Source organism: Schistocerca americana, chromosome X (genome assembly GCF_021461395.2).
Source record: "Schistocerca americana isolate TAMUIC-IGC-003095 chromosome X, iqSchAmer2.1, whole genome shotgun sequence".
Classification (NCBI taxonomy): Eukaryota; Metazoa; Arthropoda; class Insecta; order Orthoptera; family Acrididae; genus Schistocerca; species Schistocerca americana.
Window position 1 is genome coordinate 348,400,703 of NC_060130.1, and position 21,546 is coordinate 348,422,248.

The window sequence follows — 21,546 nt, forward strand, 5'->3', positions numbered from 1 at the left end:
TTCTGATCAGATGAAGCGCCACCTGTCGAACATTTTTTGAACGTTTGTATTTTTTTGGTTCTAATAAAACCCCATGTCATTCCAAGCATGTGTGTCATCTACATTATTCCGTGATTTATTCAGTTTTAAAATTTATACTGACTTTTTGATCACCCAGAATATATCTGACATTCCTCTTCGAAACTTGATTTATCTTGAAAATTACCAATCAAAATTAAAAGACTAATTTATGTTGTGTAAAATGCTCCAAAGGGCTGTGGATCCTGAAAACCAGAAAAATTTCACATTTACAGCTGTCAGCTGTTTGAAACAGAGACACACTCCTAATTATGTCGAGAATTTGTATCGTTTATTAAAAGGCATTAATGCCTACGTAGTATTAAGGGCAAAATGTGAGTGGAACCGGAGGTGGACAGCAGCGAAATTCCAAATTCTGATCCGATTAGACACTCATGAGGAAATACATTACGACCACTACCTACCTCAAAATCAAATGCCACGTTGTGAACTTGTAAGCATTTACTGCATTAAGAAAAGTATTTAAGCGTAGCAGAGATGAACGAGTCATTTAAAGGACGATATGGGCCGCAAATGAGGAAACCCACCGCATAGCCGACTTTGACTAGTGGCAGATTGTTATGGAGCGGTGCCTGGGAACGAGAGTCTAGGAAACGTCGAAGCTGCTCGTCTGTTCACGTGCTTTTGCCGTGATTACACATGGAAAGTGGTTGAAAGATGGTGAAACCACGATTAAGCGACAAGAAATCGGACGTCAGCGAGTCATCACAGAACATGGTGATCAGGTTCTTGCCCACATTGTACAGAATGACAGCTGGCGATCTGTGACGTATACGACGACTGAGAACAATGTTGCTGAAGGCAGAAGTGTTTCGGAACACACGGTTCAGCGCATATTGTTGAACATGAGGTTCAAAATGGCTCAAATGGCTCTGAGCGCTATGGGACTTAACTTCTGATGTCATCAGTCCCCTAGAACTTAGAAGTACTTAAACCTAACTAACCTAAGGACATCACACACATCCATGCCCGAGGTAGGATTCGAACCTGCGACCGTAGCGCTCGCGCGGTTCCAGACTGTAGCGCCTAGAACTGCTCGGCCACTCTGGCAGGCTGAACATGAGGCTCCACTGCGATTCACCCTTACGTGTTGCAGTGTTAGCCCAACGACCTAGGCAACGATGGTTGCAGCGGCCACAGAATCAACGAGATTTGACCACGGATAGATGGAAACATGTTGCTTTGTTGGGTGAATCACTTTGTTGTTAGACAAGGTCGATTTTTGTATCAGATACGTAGTCCTGTAGGCGACGATTGTTTGATACATTGACCTCACCATGGACGCACGCCGTTGTAGAGCAGTGGTGGTAATGAGAGGCAGCACGACAGCTATGAAGTACGGAACGTTACTCAGGATCATTTGCATCCTTTTATGCTTGATATCGTCTCAGACGGCGATTACATATTTCAACAGGATAGCTATACCTGCCAGAATTGCGACACAGTGATTTGAGGAGCATGATACCGAACCTAGATTGATGTCTTGGCCACCAAATTTGCCTGATATGAACCCAAAGGAAAATGTCCGGGGCGCTGTCTGATGCCAGCTCCACACCCACAAATCACTGGCCCGTAATTTACGGCATCTGACTGACCTGTGTATAGACACCTACTAACACACACTTCCAAAAACATACCAAGGACTAGTGAAATCCATATGAAGCAGGAACGCTACTTTATTGTGTTCTAAAGGTGTACCAACACACTACTGAGCAGTTGTTCACAATGTTTTCGTTCAATTGTGTGTATCGCAAGCATAGACTGGACGCCAGTGGTGACAGCGTATTTATTGCCGTAAAGAATTCTACAGTATCCAGTGATGTTATTACAGATTCTGGATGTGAATTAAAATGCGTGAAGTTCGGCATCGAAAGAGAGTAAATATGGTAATCAGATGCCTTTATAGACACTTGCCTCAGGAGCTGTAGTGACAGAACGTTTGAGAGACAACTTGGAGAATATCACGAGCAAGTATCCTAATTATGTTATTGTAATAGAGGGAGACTTCGACTTGCCAGCAATTGCATGTTAGTTTCATGTGGTTTAAACCGGTGCCAGAGACAGGGATTCGCGTGAGATTGTTCTCAATATCCAGTCCGAAAATTTATTTGAGCAAATAGAGAACCGATGCGTGAGGTAAATATCTTACAGATCCCAATAACCAACAGACGCGAATTTGTCTAATCAGCTAATAAAGAGGAGGGAAAATAAGATCATAAGCCTGTGATAGCATCATTGTCTACGGATGTTATAAGAAATGTTGAAAGAAAGGTAAGAAAACATTTCTGCTTAGCAAGAGCGACAGATACAAATTTCAGGATTTCTAAGTAGTCGATACCAAAGTTTCAGCTCTGAGATCGAAGACAAGTAACAGAAATGAAAGAAACTTGAAGTAATTGTGTGATGTGCCTCACAGAAGTACGTGCCGTGCGACGTTGCGAGGGATGGAGAAGATACACCTTGGTTCAATAGCCGTATCAGAAAGCAGCTGTGTAAAGGAAGACAGCTTCATCACGAATTCAAGAGAAGTCAAAACGTAACTGACAAACAAAAGCTGAATTTTGCCAGCCGATCGGAGTAAAAACACTAAGAGGTTTTGGTCTTTTGTAAACACAGTAAGCATTTCGAAAAAATCTACTCGCTCACTCAGTCACCATAATGGCACCGAAACAGAATGTGATCGATGTGGTGTCACCGCCAGACACCACACTTGCTAGGTGGTAGCCTTTAAATCGGCCGCGGTCCGTTAGTATACGTCGGACCCGCGAGTCGCCACTATCAGTGATTGCAGACCGAGCGCCGCCACACGGCAGGTCTAGTCTAGAGAGACTCCCTAGCACTCGCCCCTGTTGTACAGCCGACTTTGCTAGCGATGGTTCACTGTCTACATACACTCTCATTTGCAGAGACGACAGTTTAGTATAGCCTTCAGCTACGTCATTTGCTACGACCTAGCAAGGCGCCATATTCAGATACTATAATTACTTCAAGAATGTATTCTGAACAGATAATATTGTGAATCATGTACCGTCAAGAGCGACGTTCATCATTAATGGATTAAAGTTAAGTATCAAACCAATTACGTCCGCTTTCTGAGTTCTCATTCCTTGTCATGTTCCAGACCTCACGTCAATATAGTTCTTCCCTCCACACGCCAGCCTGCGTGAGCTAAAATGCGTGCATTTCGGCCTCCACTCGTAACACGGTGTTGGCTCTTCTGCCAACACAAAAATAGAGATCAGGCCGAAATACTGAATTCAGTCTTCCTAAACTGTTTCATCGCAGAAGATCGTAGCACGGACCCTCCTTTCAATTTTCTTACGAACTTCGAAATGCAGGTAGTGAGATAACTTGTCGCGGAACAGAAAAGCAGCCACGATTGCTTAGTAGAGGAAACGTATCAGGACCTGATGAGATACTTGTAAGATTCAACAGAGCTTACGAAGAAGAAGTTGTTCCCCTTCTAGCAGCAGATGATCGTAGTCTGCTGACGCAACGAAAGATATACCCTACCAGACAAATGGAAAAAAGCGCAGATCTTAACCGTTTTCAAGAAGGGTCGCAGGACAGATGCACATAATTATAGGGCTATACCGTTGACGTCAATCGGTTGTACGGTTTTGGAACGTGATTCATGTTCATGTATTATGACGTTTTTGGAGAACGAAAATCGCTATAGAAATCATCATAGATCCCGCCAACAGAGGTCTTGTGAAACTCAGCTCAATCCGTTCCTCCATGATATCCACAGTGCTGTACACGTCAGTGATCATGTTGATGCCGTGTTTCTCGACTACAGGAAGGCATTTCACGCTGTCCCGTAATGCCGTTTACTGAAAAAAAAAAAAAAAAAAAAAAAAAAAAAAAGAACTAGAGCTTACCGAATATCAACAGATGTACTGGTAATTTCGCGAGTATCCCAAAAGGCTGTTATAAAGCCGTTACTGATCATAATTTACATTAATGATCTAAGGGATAAAGGTGAAGGCTCAGTGAGGTTGCTGACAGAGGATGCTATTTTCTGTAGGATGGTTCCAACAGCAGAAGACAAGCGAAGCGCTAGAAACCTGCAGGGTACCGGTGACTGGTTCACAGACTGACAGATAACACTAAAAATAAATAAACCTCTCAAGATTGCACTAAGATTCGTGTACACCATTGGCGGCAAATCGTCGAAAACAGTAAATACCGTAAAAATCCTGGCAGTAACCACCCAGAGCCATCTGAAGTCGAACAACCACGTAAGGAAAGTAGCAGAAAATACAGATGATATGCTGAGATTCATTGGGACAATCTTAAGGAAAGAGGTGGCTTACGAAACACTTATAGTACCTATTTTTAGTATTGCTCATCAGTCTGATCGTTTAATTAGTTAGATTCGTGAAAGAGATTGAGAAGATCAAATAGAGAGTGTTGTGTTTTGTCACGGGATCCTTCATTCGGCACGAGAGTGGCATGGGTGTGTTCAACGAACTCAGTGGCAGACGCTACACGAGAGGCGTTGAACATCGCTGAGACGTTTACTGTTCAATTTCCAGGGGGTGCGTGCATATAACAGTCGAACAACATACAGCTTCTTTCCACAGACATCTCATGTAATGATGTAGGTGTGAAAATTAGAGTTTATAGCGTACAGAGAGATTTATCGAAAGTCGTTTTTCCCATGTACCATTCGTGAGTGGAACACGGAACTTTGAGAGTTGTTGCTGTGCTGGGCTACCGAAAAGTAAACGACCTGTGAACTTCCAAACAGATCATGAGTAACATATACAGGGTATTACAAAAAGATACGGCCAAACTTTCAGGAAACATTCCTCACACACAAATAAAGAAAAGATGTTATGTGGACATGTGTCCGAAAACGCTTAATTTCCATGTTAGAGCTCATTTTAGTTTCGTCAGTATGTACTGTACTTCCTCGATTCACCGCCAGTTGGCCCAGTTGAAGGAAGGTAATGTTGACTTCGATGCTTGTGTTGACATGCGACTCATTGCTCTACAGTACTAGCATCAAGCACATCAGTACGTAGCATTAACAGGTTAGTGTTCATCACGAACGTGGTTTTGCAGTCAGTGCAATGTTTACAAGTGCGGAGTTGGCAGATGCCCATTTGATGTATGGATTAGAACGGGGCAATAGCCGTGGCGCGGTACGTTTGTATCGAGACAAATTTCCCGAACGAAGGTGTCCCGACAGGAATACGTTCGAAGCAACTGGTCGGCGTCTTAGGGAGCACGGAACATTCCAGCTTATGACTCGCGACTGGAGAAGACCTAGAACGACGAGGACACCTGCAATGGACGAGGCAATTCTTCGTGCAGTTGACGATAACCCTAATGTCAGCGTCAGAGAAGTTGCTGCTGTACAAGGTAACGTTGACCACGTCACTGTATGGAGAGTGCTACGGGAGAACCAGTTGTTTCCGTACCATGTACAGCGCGTGCAGGTACTATCAGCAGCTGATTGGCCTCCACGGGTACACTTCTGCGAATGGCTCATCCAACAATGTGTCAATCCTTATTTCAGTGCAAATGTTCTCTTTACGGATGAGGCTTCATTCCAACGTGATTAAATTGTAAATTTTCACAATCAACATGTGTGGGCTGACGAGAATCCGCACGCAATTGTGCAATCACGTCATCAACACAGATTTTCTGTGAACGTTTGGGCAGGCATTGTTGGTGATGTCTCGATTGGGCCCCATGTTCTTCCACCTACGCTCAATGGAGCACGTTATCATGATTTCATACGAGATACTCTACCTGTGCTGCTAGAACATGTGCCTTTACAAGTACGACACAACATGTGGTTCATGCACGATGGAGCTCCTGCACATTTCAGTCGAAGTGTTCGTACGCTTCTCAACAACAGTTTCGGTGACCGATGGATTAGTAGAGGCGGACCAATTCCATGGCCTCCACGCTCTCCTGACGTCAACCCTCTTGACTCTCATTTATGGGGGCATTTGAAAGCTCTTGTCTACGCAACCCCGGTACCAAATGTAGAGGCTCTTCGTGCTCGTATTGTGGACGGCTGTGATACAATACGCCATTCTCCAGGGCTGGATCAGCGCATCAGGGATTCCAAGCGACGGAGGGTGGATGCATGTATCCTCGCAAACGGAGGACATTTTGAACATTTCCTGTAAGAAAGTGTTTGAAGTCAGGGCGGTACGTTCTGTTGCTGTGTGTTTCCATTCCATGATTAATGTGATTTGAAGAGAAGTAATAAAATGAGCTGTAACATGGAAAGTAAGCGTTTCCGGACACATGTCCACTAACATATTTTCTTGCTTTGTGTGTGAGGAATGTTTCCTGAAAGTTTGGCAGTACCTTTTTGTAACACCCTGTACATTGAATGTCTGTTATATTAAAGAGCGAGTGGTGCTGAAACCCACGAAAGTGGTTAAAGCACAAATATACTGCTTATGACATGCACGTGTTGGATCGGAGTGTGGGAATGCTGTTTCTGTTGCTTGTCGCGTTCTCTGTTTAACTTCAGGAAGTTTACTAAAATCTCTTACTTAATTTATTTATGAATTAAGAAGAGTATTTAACAGTTAAACGTATTGCAGTGGACATCAATACGGAGTAGTGTTCGCATGTGTGGCCAAGAAGGGGCGTTTGGTTCGTTCTGGAATCTCTTGGTGTAGACTTTATACCAATGATAAATTATTCGCCCATCTAGCAACGATTGCCTGTGAGTCTACGAAATCACAGAAGTAGCATCGTCGAGTGATTGTTGACTCAAAATGATGGCATTCAAATTCATGTTAATAATATAAAAATCCGTGCTTAACATACACTAAGGAAATGTTCTTACCATTTTGGTATTAAAGTAACGTGCGAAAAAAATTTGGGTAGTTAGCTGTCATTCAGTTAAGATACAATAAGTTTTGTATAAATTTAGCTTTTGGATCGGCATGCGTTCTCAGGCTCACCGAATCAATTATTTCAAAAATGATCAATTTTGGACTTAGCTGTCTCTTGGACAAATTTCTGCTGACGCCCATGAATTGTGATTAAGGATAAGTATGTATGCTTATCAGCTGAATTACGTGTCTTAAAAACATCAACTTGTCATTTTATTTTTGCTTAAAGCTTGAACAGACAGAATTACAACGGAAAGGGAAATGGTCCGTCCTCTTGTAGAATAGGCCTACTGCTGCGCGGTGTGGGATCCTTACCAGATAGGATTTACGGAGAACATCGAAAAAGTTCAAAGACGGGCAGCACGTTGTGTATTATCGCGAAATAGGGGAGAGAGTGTCACTGAAATGATACAGGATTTGGAGTAGACATCATTAAAAGGAAGGCGTTTTACTTTCCGGCGGGATTTTCTCAAGAAATTGCAATCACCAACTTGCTCCTCCGAATCCGAAAATATTTTGTTGATACCGATCTACATAGGGAGAAACGATCACCATGATAAAATAAGGGAAATCAGAGCTCGTACGGAAAGATATAGGTGTTCGTTCTTTCTGCGCGCTATACGAGATTGGAATAATAGAGATTTGTAAAGGCGGTCCGATGAACCGTCTGCCAAGAACTTAAATGTGATTTGTAGAGTATCCATGTAGATGTAGATGTAGGTAACCGGCTATCATATTACCCCATGGGGATACGGATCTGGTATTTAAAACCTGGAGTGCACTCTGGGCAGTATGTGATACGCTATCGGATACTCCGACCATTTTAGAAGAACAAGGGCTTTTGCACAATATTGCACTGAAAAAACGTCTGCAGATCGTACGTTACCCACACCATGAGAGTCTCGTGACAAATCTGATCTAAATAAGATCCAGTCGTAACATATTCGTCCATTTACTATCTCGATCCTGAAAGAGTGACGTAAACAGTCCCCTTCTCTATTAGATCCCGTTGCCAACACAACTGCCAAATATCAGGAGATGGCACACTTGTTTTCATTTCAATAGGGCAGCTGGATGGTTTTGGATAGGGAACCATCAGTCCATCGGCCTGCTTTCTGTGGATGGAATGCTGAATGGACACAAGAATCACAGACTCCTAATAAACCATCTTCCATGGATGCTGGATGTTGTTCCTCTGCAGACTAGGAGGAACCTATGGTACTAACATGATGGCTATCCAGCCTACGGTGCATAAATTAATACGGCATGTCTTCAAAAATTGTTCCCAAATCACTGGACTGGACTCAGCGAACCTGTATCTTGGTGGGCCCATTACCCGAATTTGACGCCAGTAGACTTCTTTCGCTGGCCGTTGTGGCCGAGCGGTTCTAAGCGCTTCAGTCCGGAACCGCGCTGCTGCTACGGTCGCAGGTTCGAATCCCGCCTCGGGCATGGATGTGTGTGATGTCCTTAGGTTAGTTAGGTTTAAGTAGTTCTAAGTTCTAGGGGACTGATGACCTCAGATGTTAAGTCCCATAGTGCTCAGAACCATTTGAACCATTTTTAGATTTTTTCTGTAGAGAAAGCTCGAGGATGCTCTCTAGAAGGACATACCTACTACACTCGATGATATGCAATGACATATTACAGCAGCTGCTTTGCCATCTCCGCTGAAATGTTACCCTGTGTGCAGCAGTCGTTCGGTATCAGACTGGAAGCGTGTATTGTCGCTGCCGCTGGTCATTTTGAATACAACCCATGATGGTCAGTTATCTTGTTACTAGTCAGAATCTACATGACTAGCATATACACTTGTGTTGTTCTTCTGTATGTGCTACCAAAGGTTTTGTACAAGTATAGGTGTGGGAGCTTTTCAAAATATAATATCTCATCCTGGAACAAACACTGGTGACATTCTACTTTACCCTACTTTGAGTCTGTTCATGTCAATAGGCATTGCTCCATTTTTAAAAAGTGTATGTTTGTACAAAAGTACACTTTCTATGTATTATTACAATCTGTTGATTGTCTAACAACATGAGCCCCTGACTACCAATCCATTCTGTGAAAACTGCACATCAATAGCACTTTCCACTTCCGAGACATATGCGGTGCATGTTTTAGGTGAGTCTGCCTGTTTTTCACTCAAGAAAGGCGAATAATGGCCATCCAATTGAAAAAATCAATTGTTTCAGTCCTTTTCTTCCCTATCAGGGCCTTAAACCATCACTGTAACACAGAAGTGGCGCTGTGTTGTGTGCAACATCTACATCCACATTATGTGTTTACTCTGCTATTCACAATAGAGTGTCTGGCAGATGGTTCAATAAACCACCTTCAACCTATCTCTCTACCGTTCCATTCCCGAACGGCGCCCGGGAAAAACGAGCACTTAAATTTTTCTGTGCGAGCCCTAATTTCTCCTCTTACTTTATCGTGATGATCATTTCTCCCTATGTAGGTTGGTGCCAACAGAATGTTTTCGCAATAGGAGGAGAAAACTGGTGATTGAAATTTCATGAGAAGATCCCGTCGGAACGAGAAACGCCTGTGTTTTACTGATTGCCACTCCATTTCACGTATCATGTCTGTGGCACTATCTCCCCTATTTCGCGATTGTACAAAATGAGCCGCCCTTCTTTGAACTTTTTCGATGTCATCCGTCAGTCCCACCTGATGCAGATCCCACACTGCACAGCAATACTCCAGAACAGGAGGGCAAAGCGTGGTGTAAGCAGTCTCTTTAGTACGCCTGTTGCACCTTCTTAGTGTTCTGTCAATGAATCGCAGTCTTTGGTTTGCCCTACCCATAACATTGTCTGTGTGATCGTTCCAATTTAGGCTATTCGTAATTGTAATATCTAAGTATTTAGTTGAATTTACAGCCTTCAGATTTGTGTACTTATCGCTCAATCGAAATTTAGCGGATTTATTTTAGTACTCATGTGAATAACTACACACTTTTGTTTATTCAGGCTCAACTGCCACTTTTCGCACCATACAGATATCTTATCTAAATGATTTTGCAATTCGTTTTGGTCATTTGATGACTTTACAAGACGGTAAATGACAACATCATCTGCAAACAATCTAATTGGGCTACTGAGATTGTGCCCTATGTTGGTAATACAGATCAGGTACAATAGAGGGCTTATAACACTTCCTAGGCGAACGCCAGATATTACTTCTGTTTTACTCGATGACTTTCTGTCTATTACTACGAACTGTGAGCTTCAGACATGAAATCACGAATCCAGTCACACAAGTGAGGCGATATTCCATAGGCACGCAGTTTGATTAGAAGATGCTTGTGAGGAACGATGTCGAAAGCCTTCTGGACATGTAAAACTATGGAATAAATTTGACATCCCCCGTCGATAGCACTCATTACTTCATAAGTATAAAGAGCTAGTTGTGTTTCACAAAACGATGTTTTCTGAACCCGTACTGTCTCTGTGTCAATAAATCGTTTTCGTTGAGGTAATTCATAATGTTTGAATACTGTGTATGTTCCAAAACCCTACTGCAAATCGGCGTTCGTGATACAGGCCTGTTATTCAGCGGATTATTCCTACTTCCCTTTTTGGGTATTGGCACAGTCTAATATATACATTCGCGACACTCACTGTTGTGAATGTTGTTACCATTTGACAGTTCAAGTGACACTAGCGTCCCTAGCGGCCAGAAAGCTCGCCTTCGTCTGACGGCAGATGCGACGTAAAAATAATGTTTGTTTTCAATTCGTTTTGTACGTAATTTACTAAACAGTTACTATATTTTTGCGTCACAAGTGTTAGGAGAACAGCGAGAGACATAAATGATCGTGAAATATAAGTAAACAGAGCACAAACTATTGAATGAAGTGACATACGCTGCAACATATTCTTGAAGAAATAATTAAGAAGTAGCATACAATCGCACTTATTCCACTGAAAGTAAGAGAATACACACTGTATATCCGACATATGAAGTGTATAGATGCTCTTCCTTGTGTAAAAATGAAGCGACATGTCACTTTTCATTACGTTCTGTTTTGCAGAAAGCCTGCTTCCAAAAATACAATTTCCATCTTATTCTTTGTGGTATCAGATTTTCTCAATAAAAAGCATGACTGTTTTAAAACTTTATTATATCCCATTGATACATTTACCGAAAATAAAATTAAATGAATGAGTCAGTCCTAACACTTTAGCAACCCAAATGAGAGAGCTTCATCACTTTTTTATTTCTTCTCTTGCTCCTACAGACTAAGTCTTGATTCCTGAATTTAATAATGTAAAAGAGCCTCACTTTCACAAACAGTCTTATTAACAACAGCTTGGTTTCAGCACAGCACACAGGTGGAAAATTGGGGATGTCCATCAACATGTTTACAAAGAAAGCACCACAATTATTTATGTGAGCATATTCATCAAAAGTAGAAGTCATCTTAGTCTCACAATGAGTTAAAAATTCTATGACATCTTCTGTACAAATAAATAGGCTTCCAAATTTGCCTTCATAACTTTTAAAATTACAATAAACTTTGTCATTTGCATCTAAGTCTTGGTTGCCATCTACAAGCACTGTCCTACATTTATAACAGTCATGAATTGTAAGCAGTTTCTTTAATACATAACCAAAAACGTATCTCATGCTGTTTGCCTCTCCGAGGTCTGTTTGGACTTCCACATTTGGTAGTCTGATCACTGAACTCGTGTCACTGATGTCCAACAGTGGTGAAACAAGTAATTTGGACGCTGCTTTCATATCCACTATTGTCTGACCCCAGTTGATCCCCTCACAATTGGAGGTAGCTACACTGTGTGTGTTCATTAATTTGCTTAAAGCACAATTATTGAATGTAGCACAAAACTGTCTTGGTGCAGGGTTGCTACAAAGACCACCTTCATGCCTTATCACTGAGAAAACGTTTTCCAGTGGATCTTGATTAATTTTGCGTGTTAATAAATATAACTTGCTTCCATCCAAAACATCACCAACAGACATGACAAAGCGCTTATGTTACCCAGAAGTCCTTTAACACACTTAATCCTAGATGAAAAATCTTTCCCATCAACATCTACAAATTTCCATGACTGTATCCATGGCTTCATTGTCTTTAATATTTCCAAATGTCTTGAGGCAATTGTAATGCAGTTCCTTAAGGATACAGGCCCTTTAACACTATATGCATTAAATATTTCAAAAATATCGTTTACTTTTTGGCAAAAATCTGCAGTAGCAGTAGCAGATGATGATATGGTGCCACAAGTAACAAGTGTCTCAATGCCTGTTGCTACTGTATGATTCAACACATGAACTGCAGTGCTTACCTTCATTTTTGAAAATGTTGGCAGTTGGACAGCTCTTTTAGTGAGCTTGGGGGCCAACTTGTACTTCCTTTCACAATCACTTGAGTACAACTGACAAATGTCCTTCCATGAAGCAGTGCCGATCCATCCTTCATCTGTTGTGTGGATAATGCTATACCTGAATAAATTGTTACATATGCTTTTTATCAAGTACGAGGTGTCATAAAAAAAGTAGATCTTACTCCCTTCGTGCACTAAGCATGGATTAATTGGTGTGATACCCAGTCTGTGCCTCCACTCCACAAAATTCGAGCCTTGATCAGTTACACGTTTTTACAACCAAACCAATCTCTGTGAGTTTTTTGACAACTTCAAAAAATACGCGCGTAAGATGGATGGCTCCTACTGATCCTTTGGAAAAATAATATACTAATGGCTGTTTAAAATTTGAGAATATGCCTTTAATCATTATAACTAATGCAGTATTGGCAACCACAGATGTACGTATGAAACCCATGTCTTCAAATCCAATAACACGATCCCTAGAGCTGTCATATATCAAATTTTCCATTAGTGGCATCTCATCCATAGACAAATTAACAATTATATCAGTTTCTGGTTACGGCTGCACTTTCTGCTTTAAAAGATGAAATATGTTATTATTCATCCCACAATTTAATTGTATATCTTCCACATACCTATGTTAGGTATGTACTGATGGAAGGATAAAACAGTGTGATAAAAAACTGTATGCCTGAGTACTATAACACAACAAATTAAGTGCAAATAATTTAGTTTCATCTTTCCATCTCGCACCACTTTTTCCATTCAGTGGTATACTGATTTGGCTTATCAATAAATCGAGAGCATCTTTTTTCAAGTACTTGGAACCAATACTTTTTAAAATGAGCTTGTCCTTTTGTACTTGTGTCCTGTGACGTTGTCGTTGCAGTTTATTCTTACGATGGGCACTTTCCTTGTCACGTAGTAATTTTGTACGAAGTCTAATGATTTGCCCGTTTTTACATTTCACACGATTTTCCAACACGTGAATAATTTCACGTAATCTAAGCATTTCATCTTCAAAAGATGTCTGTGTTGCAGATTCCGTTGTTAGTGATTTTATATGTCTCTCGTGTAGGAACACTTGTGGTAGCTGTTTCTTCTGTGTCAGGAGACAGTTTTTTGTTTTTGCAGTAACACTTTCACGTTTGTATGGCAACTTTCTCTTCATCGTCACTAGGTGTGGCTTATTCGGCATGTGAAATAACGTAGGAACTGCATTCCATACCAGTGTCTTCTTTTCCGCGCTCATGAACTGGTTTGACTCGAAATGTAACGCACAAAACTTCACGTTATTGTGCAAATAAAGAACATCTTTTTGCAGCAGGCCCTGTCTTCTACTATTTATTAACCATTTCTTGCTCCTAAAAAAGAAAAACAAATTCAGTAATTCAATACAGTTTAGAAAAAAAATCGTAAATAAAGAGCGCTCTAATGTGATGTTTCATACCTCTCATGGTCCTTAGGAAACCTGAAGAATGACAAATGTGGTGTCTTCTTCCTATTATTACGGCAACTGATTGCGCTACATACGCTGCCTTTCGTAAAAACCATGCTAAAAATTAATATAAACGATACTGTTTACATTTACTGAATACCGTATTCAGCAGCGTAGCTTCTCCACCACTTGAGCGCTGTTGTCGCGGGTATAACAAAAATCAGCGAGAGTGTCGCGACTGTATACAGGTGGTCAGAAAATGTGTGAAATGCTTGTAGGAATGTTACAGGGCAGGTTGTACCGAGACATAAATGTTGAGAAAGAAATTCGATACGTTGCGCCATTACCGAGTTATTTAGCATTGAAGTTAGCCAACCAGATCGTCGCGCGCGTAAATTCAAGTTACAGCTAACGAGACAAAGCACTCGTTGGGCAACCCCGTCCCTAGCAGGCAGCTTGAATGCGAGCGCGCAACGCCCCGATTGGGTAACTTCTATGCTAAATAACTCGGAAACGGAGCAACGTATCGAATTTCTTTCTCAAAATTTATATCTCAGTACAACCTGCCCTGTAACATCCCTACAAGCATTTCACACATTTTCTGACCACCCTGTATATTAGACTGTGGTATTGGTGACTTGAGCAATTTTCCAGTCTTTAGGCACGGAACTTTCTGTGAGCGAGTGGCTGTTTATAATTTCTAAATATGGAGCTATTGTATCAACATACTCTGAAAGAAACCTGACTGGTATACAATCTGTACCGAAGGCCTTGCCTTTATTAAGTGACTTAAGCTGCTTTGCTACACCGAGGATATCTACTTCTACATTTCTCATCTTGGCAGTTGTTCTTGATTGGAATTCAGGAAAATTTACTTCGTCTTCTTTGGTGAAGAAGTTTCGGAAAACCGTTTTTAATGACTCTGCTTTAGTAGCGCTGTCATCAGTGACTTCACCGCTGTTATCGCGCAGTGAAGGTATTGATTGCGTCTTGCTACTCATGTGCTTCATATATGACCAGAATCTCTTTGGATTTTCTGCCAGATTCCGAGACAGAGTTTCGTTGTGGGAATTATTAAAAGCATATCGCACTAAAGTACGCGCTATATTTCGAACTTTTGCAAAACTTTGCCAATCTTGGGGATTTTGCGTTCTTTTAAATTTGGCATGCTTTTTTCGTTGCTTCTGCAACAGCGATCTGACCCGTTTTGTGTATCATGGGGGATCAGTACCATCACTTATTAATTTATGTGGTATATATCTCTCAATTGCTGTCTATGCTATCTCTCTGAAATCATTCCGCATCTTTTCTACGCTTACGTGATCAAATCGGAAGGAGTGGAGACTGTCTCTTAAAAAGGCGTTCAGAGCATTTTTATCAGCTTTTTAAATAAAAGTACTTTGCGTTTCTTTTTGATGGTTGTAGGTATTACGGTATTCAGCCTAGCCGCAGCTGCTTTGTGTGTCACTAATCTCTGTATTCCCCATGGTGCCCCCTATTTGTCGAGAATTATTGGTTGCTAAGAGGTCAAGTACCCGTATGCTTTCGCAACCATTTACGCTTCGAGTGGGCTCATGAGCTAATTGTACGTAATGTCCGCCCTGATAGCTGAATGGTCAACGCGACAGACCGCCGTCCCAAGGGGCCCGCTTTCGATTCCCGTCTGGGTCGGGACTTTTCTCCGCTCAGGGACTGGGTATCGTGTTGTCTTCATCATCATTTCATCCTCATCCGGCGCGCAGGTCGCCCAATGTAGCGTCGAATGTAATAAGGCCCGGCCGGACCTGCCCTGTAAGGGGCCCTGCAGCCAATGATGCCAAACAGTCTTTTTTTTTTCTTTTTTGTTCAAAATAATTTTCTGAGAAAGCATTCCGTACAGTTTCGGATGACTTTTCATACCTGCCGCCAGCTTTAAACGTATAATTTTTCCAACATATCGAGGGTAGATTCAAGTCACCATTGACTATAATTGTATGAGAGGGGTACCTATTTGAAATGAGACACAAGTTCTCTTTCAACTGTTGAGCAACTATATCTTCTGAGTCGGGGGATCGGTAACACGGTCCAATTGTCAAGTAGCGTATAACCTCTGCCCATACTATTTCGCAGGAACTATCTACTTCAATTTCACTACAAGGTAAACTACTTCTGACAGCAATAGATACTCCACCACCAACTAAAAGGTGGATCATCACGCTATTATGCAGCCATTCCTATTTTCATGAACTCTCAAGGGCCTGATGCACACAACTTTAGGCCTATATTACTAATTTCGATTGGTTGAGAAATTTTTAACACGTTTTATGCTCATTCATTATCATCTTTCTGGAGACAGAATATCAACGTGCACTGCATGAAGGTATCACCATATGAACAAGATACAGAACACCACACTGTATTTGTGATTGGATTGAAGAGATCCTTGAAAGTAGTGTATTGTTCCCAATGGCGATGAAAATTCATGTTAAAGAGTAGTTTTGGACATTTCTATAGTGAGTGTTATAGCACCTAGCAGTGGTGTGATGCAGCTCGTTGATCCCAGTGGTGGTAGGTCTCGCATCCGCACTCAGCCGGCATGGGTGTGGACAACCATTCTGTGTGCAGCAACATATCTCTGCACATTCTTGTCCAACCTCACACATTCGGCAGTGGCAGCTGACTGACACCCATGTAGAAAGTCTCAGAAATATAAGATATACTGAAATGCTTTCCTATATGTGGAAGTCAATAGAGTCGTCACTAGTAAGTCCCATAACATTCCTGTAGCACGACAGACCATTGTACATTTCGAAAATTACAGTAGGACTGAGTGTAATGTTGTGTATTCTTAGAAATGCTTCTGAAAGCAAAGCTGATGGAGTAGGGTATGCCACACTTAATGGATAATAGATGACAGTAACGTTGCGCCAGCTACTCTGTTTGTATAGTGACATCAGCTTGGACCATTGCACATTCATAAATAGCCGTTTCTCTTCAGTAGAAATAAGTGTCAATACTCCACAGATCTCTGTCCTTGGATGCTTCTTTTTCATTGTGGCTATCTGTGGTCTGTCTTCTTGGGTATCATAGATTGCCAGCATTTATGCTGCTACAATGATGCTTACCTCATGTAACAGTGGTAACTTACGAGGACTGGTACCACCTGCAGATCACGTGCTGTTTCTTGTCAGAAGTGACTCCAGAAGACTTATAGAAAACAGATGTAATGCAGTGATCCATGAATTTGAAGGATGGTGTCAAAGTGTAAAATGTCACTAGCACCTTATAAAAATACTCCAAAAAGCCGAAAAACTGGTACACCTGTGTAATATCATGTAGGGCCCCCGTGAGCATACACAACTGCCACAACACGAGATGTCACGGAATTGACTAATGTCTGAAGTAGTGCTCGAGGGAACTGACACCATGAATCCTGCAGGGCTGTCCATAAATCCGTGAGAGTACAAGGGGATGGAGATCTCTTCTGAACAGCACGTTGCAAAGCATACCACATATGCTCAATAATATTCATGTCTGGGGAGTTTGGTGGCCAGTGGAAGTGCTTAAAATCAGAAAAGTGTTCCTGAACCACTCTGTAGGAATTCTGGACGTGTGGCATGCCGCGTTGACCTGCTGAAATTGCTCAAATAAGTCGGAAAAACGATGCTTACATACATGCCCCTGTCAGACATGTATCGAGACATATCAGAGGTCCCATATCACTCCAAATGCACGTGCCCCACACCGTTACAGAGCCTCCACCTATTGAACAGTCCCCTGCTGACATGCAGGGTCCATAGATTCATGGGGTTTTCTCCATACCCATACACTTTCATCCACTCGATAAAATTTATAATGAGGCTCGTTCAGCCAGGCAACATGTTTCCAGTCACCAACAATCCAATGTCAGTGTCGATGGGCCCAGGCGATGTGTCATGCAATCATCAAGGGTAAACAAGTGGGCCTTCAGCTCCAAAAGCCCATATCGATGCTGTTTCATTGAATGGTTCACACATTGACACTTTTTGATGGCCCAGCATTGACATCTGCAGCAGTTTGTAGGTGTGTTGCACTTCTGTCATGTTGAATGATTCTCTTCAGTCATAGTTGGTCCCATTCTTGCAGGATCTTTATCCGGCCTTGGCAATGTCAAATATTTGATGTTTTACTGGATTCCTGATATGAACAGTACACTCGTGAAATGGTCGTATGGGAAAATCCCCACTTCATCACTATCTCGGAGATGCTGTGTCGCATCGCTCACGTGCCAACTGTAACATCATGTTCAAATTCACTTAGATATTGATATCTGCCATTATAGCATCAGAAACCGCTCTAACAACTGTGCCAGGCACTTGTTGTCTTACATAGGCGCTGCCGACTGCAATGCTGTATTCTGCCTGTTAACATAGTTCTATATTTGAATATGGATTCCTATACCAGTTTCTTTAACGCTTCAGTGTATATAAATGGTCTAATGGATGATGATGAAGCTCCATGAGGTATTTTGTGGATAATGCTGTTTATACACAGAAGTTGCAGCGCTATTGTCTTTAATAGGGATACTTAAATGATTTTTACTTTCCTTATAACTATCAGATACAACTGATAGCTGTCAGTCTTGTTCATTATAAATGTTAAAACTTGTTAAATATTTTAATTTAATTTTAATTAATTTAAATAATTTTTATGAAACTTTATTAACATCAGTTAAAGCTCCATTTCTAAAGTAATTGTTATATCAGAGCCATTAAAATCTGTCTATTACTATTTTCATCAGTAATGTTTATTTCTAAATACTGAATTCTTATATCATAAATTGGAGCAGATAAAGGATAATTCGTTCATAAACCATAGGAGCTTAAAATTCTAAATAAGGTGTTAAAGAAGCAATAATATTAAATTCTTGATGAAAATATATACTCTTTTCCAGATACATACCATATCCGCTAAATTAAAATTTATGTTTATAATTCGAATAGAAAAGATTTTGGGAAATTTTAGCAATATCTTTTTTCTTAGATTGAACCATATAATTACTAAAGCTGAAAACTTCACCAATACTATCTTTTATATACAAATACAATTTAGCATCATTCATAATATAGGAAAAATGATAAATTTGGAACCATTACAATAGATATGAGAATAACAATTAATCAAGGTAAATATATATGTATTGGTTGTTTAGAGTGAGCACATTTTTCTAAACTTTCTGAACTAAATTGACTAATAGATGTTATTATAGTTTCCTCATCAGAATATAATTGATTATTTTTTTTAATAATCTCTGGAATTAAAAAAGGTGTGTAAAAACCAACTAATGCAGCATTTTTGTAACCATCACTTAGTAAACAGACAATATATTTTTTGAGAATGGATGAATTACATTTTAACTGAAATAAGTGGTTCATTCGACAAAAATTATAATTTTTTAAGATCACTAAAATTATTTAACTAAACGAAAACTGGTTAGAAGCTTAAAATAAGAATTTCAGAAAAAATTTAAAAAATAAGCATGGCAAGTTCTTGCTTAATTCTATCTAATTTTCTATAACAGGACCATGTGATGTGCTAAAACAACATTAATGATTGATAATTATATTTTAGCTTCAGGATCATTAAATTTTGATACAATTAATCACTTGTATATTTATTCTAAAAGTTTAGATCAACTGCAGTATCAAGAATTTATAAAAATGAATAATAAGGTTGTTGTACAACTTTATTACTTTTATAGATAATAATGATGAAATATGTTTAGATGAATGTGAAGATAATACAGTTGTTTTATTTGATGATTTTCTTCTTGAAAATCAAAATAGAGTTAAAGAATATTTTATAAGAAATAGATTGTCATTATTTACCCCAAAGATTTTCAGAAATTCCAAAACAATTTATTGGTGATATTCTAATTTGTTTAAATATTTTAGACAAGACGATAGAATTTTAAATCATGTATTCCTTGAGTTTGATGATGGTGATTAAAAATTTAATGAGTTTAAAGAAATGTTGATAAATGGTGGAATAATGATAAATTTGGAACCATTAGAATAGATAGGAGAAGAAAAATTAATGAAGATAAATATAGAAATAAAATTAAAGATTTTTTTACTTTATAAAACATAAAACACAAAAATATAAAACACAGGACTATAAAAATGGAAAGCATGAATCATTAAAAATAAATTATTAAAGCTTTTATCTTTATTAAATGTTTGTGAAATATGGCCCTGAAGCTGTTAAAGAAATAAGGTAAACGAAATAGAAATATAAAGAAAGCAGTAAAAGAAGAATTTTAGAAAAAGAGAAAACAACTAGAACACAATATGAAAAATTTAAAATCGCAGTTGAACTTGTTATTGATGCAATAGAAAAAGTTAAAGATGGACTTCAAGGTTTAGGTGATGATGTATTAAAAGCTACAGAAGTAAATAGAAAAGTACAAAAAATTATTCGTTATAATCATGATAAATATTTAAAAGAATTGTATGATATACGACCAACTGAACAACGTGATTATACATTGAATTGGAAATACAAGATACATTAAACAAATATGAAGAAGAGATTAAAAGCAGAAAAAATTAAAAATATGAAGAGCAATCAAACTTCAAAATAATAAATATAAGTGAAAGAAAGCTGATATTATCAACCATAGTGAAGATCAAGTTTTTTGATTAAGATCAGTTGCCACATTTAAATTTATTGGTAAATTACAAACAAAATTTGATAGAGATAAATGAACAGTTGGTGAAAGGACATATGAGGGTAAAGATCGTTTCATGAATCTTTCAACTAAAAAACAATTTACTATTGTTGATATGAGTACTAAATGTGACACTGTCGATTTATGAAGTTATGGATATATCTTATTTCATCCAGGAACAAGAAGCCAAATAAAATAAAACCAAGTGGAGATATTAAATATAATAATTTGATAAAAGAAATTGTTGATGTCTGTTTCCCAAAATTATCAGCAGATAACACTCAAGTGTAAATGAAAACAATTATGAATAATTCATTTAAAAAAATATAGAAAAACCAACTGAATCTACTTGAATGAAAGATGTTTGAAATTTAATCGATTGATTAGCTGTTATTTGTGGAGAATAAATTGGAATAACAAAAAAGTTAACAAACAAAATTGAGTAATTTCGTTATTAATAATTCAAAAGGTATACTTTAATTATCTATTTTTTAATAATTTGACTTATACTTTTGGAAAGCAGAAAAATAATGTAAATGTTTAATAAATACTTTAATTGATAAATTACCATTTGAAATAAAGAATTATTGTGGTACAGGAATAAAATTAAAAGAAAGATTAGCTATAGGTGGTCAAGGAATAAATAAATTAGTTGAAGCTTGTAAAATACATGATATTTTTTATAAAGTTAAGAAAAAATGAGAAAAAAAGACTTGACGCAGATAGTGAACTTCAAATAATCACAAAAGAACAAATGTATTCTGAAGATTCAAAATTAGGAGAAAAATTAGCAGCAACAGCAGTAAGAAGAGTACTGTTTGTTAAAAGAAAATCAGGCATGGATCTTCATAAAAAAAATGGATGGTGATTATAAATTTTTTAACTAAGATAATTCGTGAAATCTTAGCTGCATGGAAATACAGACTGAATCATGGAGATAGTTATCTAAATTTAACATAGCATCTAAAAAAATAAAAACCTATAAAACTTTTAAAATATTTTAAATTTTTCACTGCTAACTTAGATGCATTGCCCTCAAAGGATGGTAGCTGTACCTACTTGATAGAAGGCATAGCTATTGGATTTTGCATATTGCTGTATAAAGCAGAAAAT